The sequence below is a fragment of the Polyodon spathula genome, chromosome 8 (genome assembly GCF_017654505.1).
Source record: "Polyodon spathula isolate WHYD16114869_AA chromosome 8, ASM1765450v1, whole genome shotgun sequence".
In the NCBI taxonomy this organism is placed as follows: Eukaryota; Metazoa; Chordata; class Actinopteri; order Acipenseriformes; family Polyodontidae; genus Polyodon; species Polyodon spathula.
This window is the reverse complement of record NC_054541.1, coordinates 6790215-6797070: the sequence shown is the minus strand read 5'-3', so window position 1 is coordinate 6797070 and position 6856 is coordinate 6790215. Positions and strand designations below refer to the sequence as shown.

Sequence of the window (6856 nt, the reverse complement as noted above, 5' to 3'; positions counted from 1 at the left end):
GGCCCCTGTTAACATCATGGTTAGCCAAACAAGATACATATACCTTGCACAAACCCTCCAGAATCAACTTTAAAAGAAATAGAGTTTATGCTTCTGATATTGATTACCAGTGGCAAGCTGATTTAGTGGATATGACTAGTTTGTCAAAAGAAAACGGGGGCTACAAATTTCTGTTAACATGTGTTGATATTTTGTCCAAATTCTCCTGGGTACTACCATTGAAAAAGAAAAGGTCTAAGCGTGTAACAGATGTTTTCAAGAAGATCTTGGGTTGAGGACGGGTCCCTAACAAACTGCAAACTGATAAAGGGAAAGAATTTTTAAACAGAGAATTTCAAAACTTGCTAAAAAAAAATACAAAATACATCATTTTACAACGGGCAGTGAATTAAAAGGCTCTATTGTTGAAAGGTTTAATAGGAATATTATTAAAAGGTTTAATAAAACAAAAATGTGGACATATTTTACAGCCTTCAACACCCATAAATATATAAATAATCTACAAGAAATGGTTCAGGCTTATAATAACTCATACCATCACAGTATTAAAATGGCCCCCTCAGAGGTTAATGAAGACAATTCATTGACAGTGTTTAAAAACTTATACTCTATGGAGGTTCCTATCAAAGCTCCTCAATTTAGATTTAGGGAAGGGGATAATGTCAGAGTTTCAAAGCTTTATAAAGGGTTATGAACAGACTTTCACAGGCGAAATTTTTACTATTGCCAAATGTCTGCCAAGAGACCCCCAGTGTATAAACCGAAGGACTATGATGGCAAAGAATTAACAGGTAATTGTTATGAACACAAACTGCAGAAGATAATTGCAAAGACTAATAGAATGTTTAGGATTGAGAAGATTATAGCGTCGAAAAAAGAAAACGGTAAAAATATCATCTTATAAAATGGCTCGGTTGGCCGAAGAAATTTAACAGCTGGGTTGATACTCAACAAGTGGTAGATATTAAGAGTTAGAATTGCTTTAAAGAGACATTATCCAAAAAAACTTATTCAAGATGGACCAAAACTCTTTTTATGTGACTCTCCCTAGCAATCTTCGAGGGATGTATTCCCTAAAAACACTATAGCTGATTTTACTATCAAGGTTTCTAAACCCTTGAATCTACCAGGAAAATGGGAGCTGGGCTTAACGGAGATTCAATACCCCCATACTTGGGATAACATAGGACCCTCAGACAACACCTTTTATATTCATAACTTGACTTCTCAAGTTATGCATCATTTGACCATGCCCACTGGCTATTATGAGAGTTTTAATGACTTAATAGGGGCTGTGAACACTGTTTAGAGGGTCCAGAAAGTTGATATGGAATTAATATACAATAATGTTGAAAGAAAAGTATATATAATCAGCGCTAACAAATGCTTGATTCATGCTGACGGACAACTCGGAAAGATCTTGGTTTTTACGACCCTGAAATACAAAGGCCCCATAAGAAGGTTCTCTACTCCGCACACATCAGAGCAGGGTTTTATACCTTGTATATATACACTGACATCATTTTGCATCAGGCTGTTGGATATAGCAATGTTCTTCTTCTAAGGTGCATCCCTATTGAAGAAAAAAGACCAATATAGTTACAATAACTTATGACTGACCTCATTATGTGCCTCTCAGTAAGTCCAGTTTTGATACTATAACTATACAAATTAAGACTGATCAAAACACTCTGGTACCATTTTGCTTTGGGAAGGTTATAGTTAATCTGCATTTTTGACCTGTTAAACAACATTTTTATACATAATTGAAAAAATGAATGTCATGAGACCTTATGGTGGATCTAATCCTTATATAATCTACTACAAAAATCAAGCTGGAAATGGATTGCCGGGATTTAACGGGGCCTCTGTAATGTATGGGGCCAGTATTGGAGGTATATTTAGAGGTCTTTTCAGAAAAGCACTACCTTTACTTAGACATGGTTTTGAAATAGCTAAACCACATTTTAAATGAGCTGCTAAAAATATATGTGATTTTAAATGTTGTGACACCCCCCAATCCTCATAACCATGACTCCAGCCAGTCAGGATCTGGTTTAATGTTTATGTCAACAGGACGCAGGAGAAACCCGTAACCCCTGGGAACTCGCTCACAGCCTCTCAAAAAGGCTAGACGCTCAAGATCTAAGTCATTTAGTACCCGCTTGCGGAGAAGCTGTAATAAACCGAAGACGCAGAGAAAAATAACTCAAAGAAAGAAAACTAGAAATATCTTTTAATTCATGGCTCTTGTCCGACACAATGAATTTGCTAGTATATGCAGTGTTTGAGAATGTTATAGAGGTATCACAACAAAGAGCAGTGCTCTTTGATTACTGAGAAGCATGCTGAAAACACCTTTTGAGGATTTAAAATTAATACCTTACAACTGGCATCCCTAATGGCTAACAATCCTTTTACTGGGAAGTTTACAGAGTTTTAGCTAGTGACCAACTCCCTAAAGGAAAAAAAAAAAAAAAAAAAAACCTGCAATGCTTATTGTCAACACAGACCCTCAAAATCAACCTGGCAAACATTGGCTGGCTATATATTTAAAAGAAGATAGAACTGGAGAGTTTTATGACTTTGCTTATTTCCCTAAAACTATTTCAGTTTTTATTCAAGAACTCTAAGCATACTGTGTATTTATTTTGACAGACATGTCTTTTAATGATACAAACGACCCATGAAATTATAAATCTCAAAGAGAAACAACATTAGTTATAAACGTTTAGTCTTGGGGTTATTCATTATATAAGCAACTGGCCAATCAGGATGAAACAAAGCTGACCGTAGGCGATAATCTTCAGGGTTTGTTCTTTTAGGTCTACCAAGATATATCCATAAGGGACTTTTGTTGCATCTTCAAAAGCTTCTAAAAAAACTTTGTATTTCTAGGATACATCTGTCGGGCTAATGTGTTAATTTGAAGTTTGTCTCTGGGATTTTTAAAAAGAATAATGTAGTTAGCATTTAAGTTTATAGTGCGACTCATTTTTCCTTGAAAAAACAGATCTTGAACCAGATACATTATACATAGATTTCTATGATGAATATATTTGGTAAAGGCTTTTTGTATTTCATCATTATCGCTAGCCGACTATATAAAAGTTATAACTTTTACATTTATAAGTTTTAAAAATAATTACAAAAATAAAAGTAAACCTACATGCACAACCTTCTTGGGGTTGATGGACTTGAACCATAACTGCGTGTATATTAGGAATAGAGGGATTATTGTTTAATTGAGAAATGCAAGATTCGGAGGGAAACGTATCATGTTCAAGAGCCTCTGTGTAGTCAGCCTCTTCTTCAGGGGTCATCAGGTATTCTGTATTTTGAGCTGTTACATCCAAACCTTTTAAAGAGAAGATATGACAATTACCCAGTCAAACACAATCAGCCATCTATTGAGACCTATTGTATACTAATGTCTAAGTGGATCAGATCCTAACCTAGATTGTTTAAAATCTCCTCGGCAGCACTTGCGACTTGGGATGGGTTGTATTGAGCTTCCAAGATTTCCTCAATTAAAGCATCAGCTGGTTCATAATTAGTATCTGATAAATTCGGATCATAATCTAGAATTAAAAAATAAATAAAAATACATTAGTATTTTTACCAATTTTAATGTTTATTATTCATTTATCAACCTTAAAGAACAAAATATCTAAACGCTATCTCTAGCTGACATAAATAATTACAAAAAACAAAAAAACAAAACATGATGCATACCTGTGTTTAAATAGTCAAAGGTAAGACTTGTAGAGGGTGCACTAAATGGGTCAATAAAACATCATATGGGTCATTTGGCCAGGGGTCTAAAGTATTCACAGATTCTATTAAATAAAACAGCCAAAAATTAAAACATCATTTGGGTCATTTGGACTAATATTTGAAATAATTACCTAATTAGCCAAAATAAAATCATGCATCGGGTATTTGCTATTAATTTACAGCAAAAACCATTCTATATATTCAGAAAACAAACTTAAAAAACAGCACATTTCAAGTCAAAGAAAGTCAAAAACAACCATACTGACATTACAAGAAAAACTTCATTTGTTTTTCAAAATAGCGTTTCTAAAAACAGCTTTTTGGATGTTACTGTATTCAAACCAACTCTCAATGTTATATCTGAGCAGAGTAAACAGACCCTTTTTATAAACAAAACATTAAACAACAAACAAACAACTAATATTTCAAATGTAGCCAAAATAAAATCATGCACACCAAAACCGTTCTATAAATTCAGACAACAAGCTTAAAAAACAGCACATTTCAAACAAACAGTGCAAATCAAAAATAACCATACCGATATTATAAGAAAAAACTCACCCCTTGAAGCATTGTTCATGGTTGATAATAAAAAGAACATACTGGTTAGTCAGTCTTAATTCTCTGCTTATATGGGATGTGTTCGGGGTTGGGGGGCATGACCCGTCTACATCCTGCTTGGTACAATAAAAAAAAAACCTTTGATCAGAGTTTACAGAAGAAAATTTCAACACATCTGGGTAAATAACACATCCTGCTATAAATATTTTTTCATTGAAGGGATGTCAACACTTACGCATGGGACAAGTCTATTCAATACACATTAACCCTTTTTGTTTTAAGATCGATTTTTTAAAATAAATAAATATATATATATATATATATATATATATATATATATATATATATATATATATATATATATATATATATATATATATATATATATATATATATATATACATACAGCTCTGGAAAAAATTAAGAGACCACTGCAAAATGATCAGTTTCTCTGGACTGGTGGAGAGCATGCCAAGATGCATGAAAGCTGTGCTTGAAAATCAGGGTTATTCCACCAAATATTGATTACTGAACTCTTCCTAAGTTAAAACATTAGTATTGTGTTGTTTAAAAATGAATATGAATTTATTTTCTTTGCATTATTCGAGGTCTGACAACACTGCATCTTTTTTGTTATTTTGACCAGTTGTCATTTTCTGCAAATAAATGCTCTAAATGACAATATTTTTATTTGGAATTTGGGAGAAATGTTGTCAGTAATTTATAGAACAAAACAAAAATGTTCATTTTACCCAAACACATACCTATAAATAGTAAAACCGGAGAAACTGATAATTTTGCAGTGGTCTCTTAATTTTTTCCAGAGCTTCTTTTCCAGAGCTGTATATAGATATATATGTGTAAGTAAGTTGTGAGCCATACATTATAATACAGTTTCTTTTTTATAAAAAAAAAGTAAACAAATCTCTTTAATGGTACCAAACATCCAATAGTTTTTAAGAACTAATTCATAAACTAAAGCAGTATCATTGTAGGTTATTCAAAGGGAAACGTCACATCTTCTTAACACATGGCCGGGTCTGTTATAAATAGACGCTTATTTTTCTAAGGTGTCAGCCAATAAAAAAATACACATGCATTACTATTTTCAGAATAGGCGTAACCTGTATTAAAAACCCTTCAGTTTAATATTTGCAGCGAGAATCTGGGTCCCGCTTTTTCAGAAGTGTACCTTTTTTTGGAAAACGGTAGGACTGCGTTAAAACACCTATATTTACAAACCGCTCTAGACTCTTTAAGGATCAAATGTATGCTACTAGGTTTGTAACAAATATTTAAACCTTTTATTTTCATAGTGGTTTACTTTTCCAAGGCAGGCATTGAAAAGGCATTGTGACTCGAATCTTAACCCTCATTGTCTTCAATAAAATTAATATGTAGCTTTAGTTGAGAATATAGTGTTTTTGTTTTTATACATATCTTAAGATACATTTTTGTTTCATTTAGACACAAAATATAAAGAGGATTTTTTCCTGTTATAAGGACCTAGATGCTGTCCGGGAACTGGTGTGTGTGTGTATGTGTGTGTGTGTGTTGTGTGTGTGTGTGTGTGTGTGTGTGTGTGTGTGTGTGTGTGTGTTTAACGAATTAGTTATCATTTGAGATAAGTGTAAAATGCTGTTTAATTATAAATCCTGTTATTTTATGTTTTCTATCTTTCTCTCTCTCTCTCTCTCACTCTCTCTCTCTCTCTCTTTCTCCCTCTCTCTCTCTGTCTATTTTGGATACTGAGTTTTTTTTTTTTTTTTTTTTTTTTTTCACTATAAATGTTTTAAGGGAACCATGACCTGATTAACACAAGCACTACCCCATACATCTTAAAAAACAAAGTAAACCACTCCATAATAAAATGTATATTAACAGATCGCACTCACACAAAATCACTCTATATAAAAATAGTCGTATTAAAATCAACAGAGGTCGCATGGCGTAACAAAATGGCCGACGTAATGAGGGGGTGCTCTGATTTTGTCAATCATAAAACACATCAGTGGATATGGGAGGATAAAACACGTACTACTAACACAATAAAATAAAAAAGTCCTTATGTACCGTTTAACTAAACAATATATTAAGGGGTTTCATTTGGAAAATAGTTTTTTGGGTTGTTTCAACACAATATAAACCGCTTCACAAGGCAACATACTATTCTATAACCAGGGTAGCTTTCTTGTGTTTTATGTTGACTTGCAGCAAATCGGTAATTGCTGGCTTGGCCTTTTTAAACTATTGGTTCCAATTTAAAGACGTATAATTAACATATGAAAGTGAATGAACCATGAAGATTGTAGCAAAAGGGCAGAAAAATCTATTTTAGAAAAACTGTACAGTGTGCCATCTCTCCATAGAGAATAAACACCTCCGAATGATTTCTAACTGCTGTTGGATTTTGCACAATAAAGTTTTTTTTTGTTTTTCGTTTTTTAACAGCCCACTGAATTTTGTAATGTTTTATTTGTGCAGGTATTATTTTATTTGACATGCATCCATAATACAG

The 6856-nt window shown here is 33.1% G+C and overlaps 1 long non-coding RNA gene across 1 annotated transcript; it reads right to left on the bottom strand.

The window, feature by feature from the left end:
* Positions 1-2260: 2260 nt before the first annotated feature.
* Positions 2261-3834, bottom strand: LOC121319096. The gene is made up of 3 exons (XR_005950666.1): positions 3736-3834; positions 3456-3581; positions 2261-3358 (listed from the first exon to the last, which is right to left on the bottom strand). It is a non-coding gene; the product is annotated as an uncharacterized LOC121319096 (long non-coding RNA).
* Positions 3835-6856: the final 3022 nt, after the last annotated feature.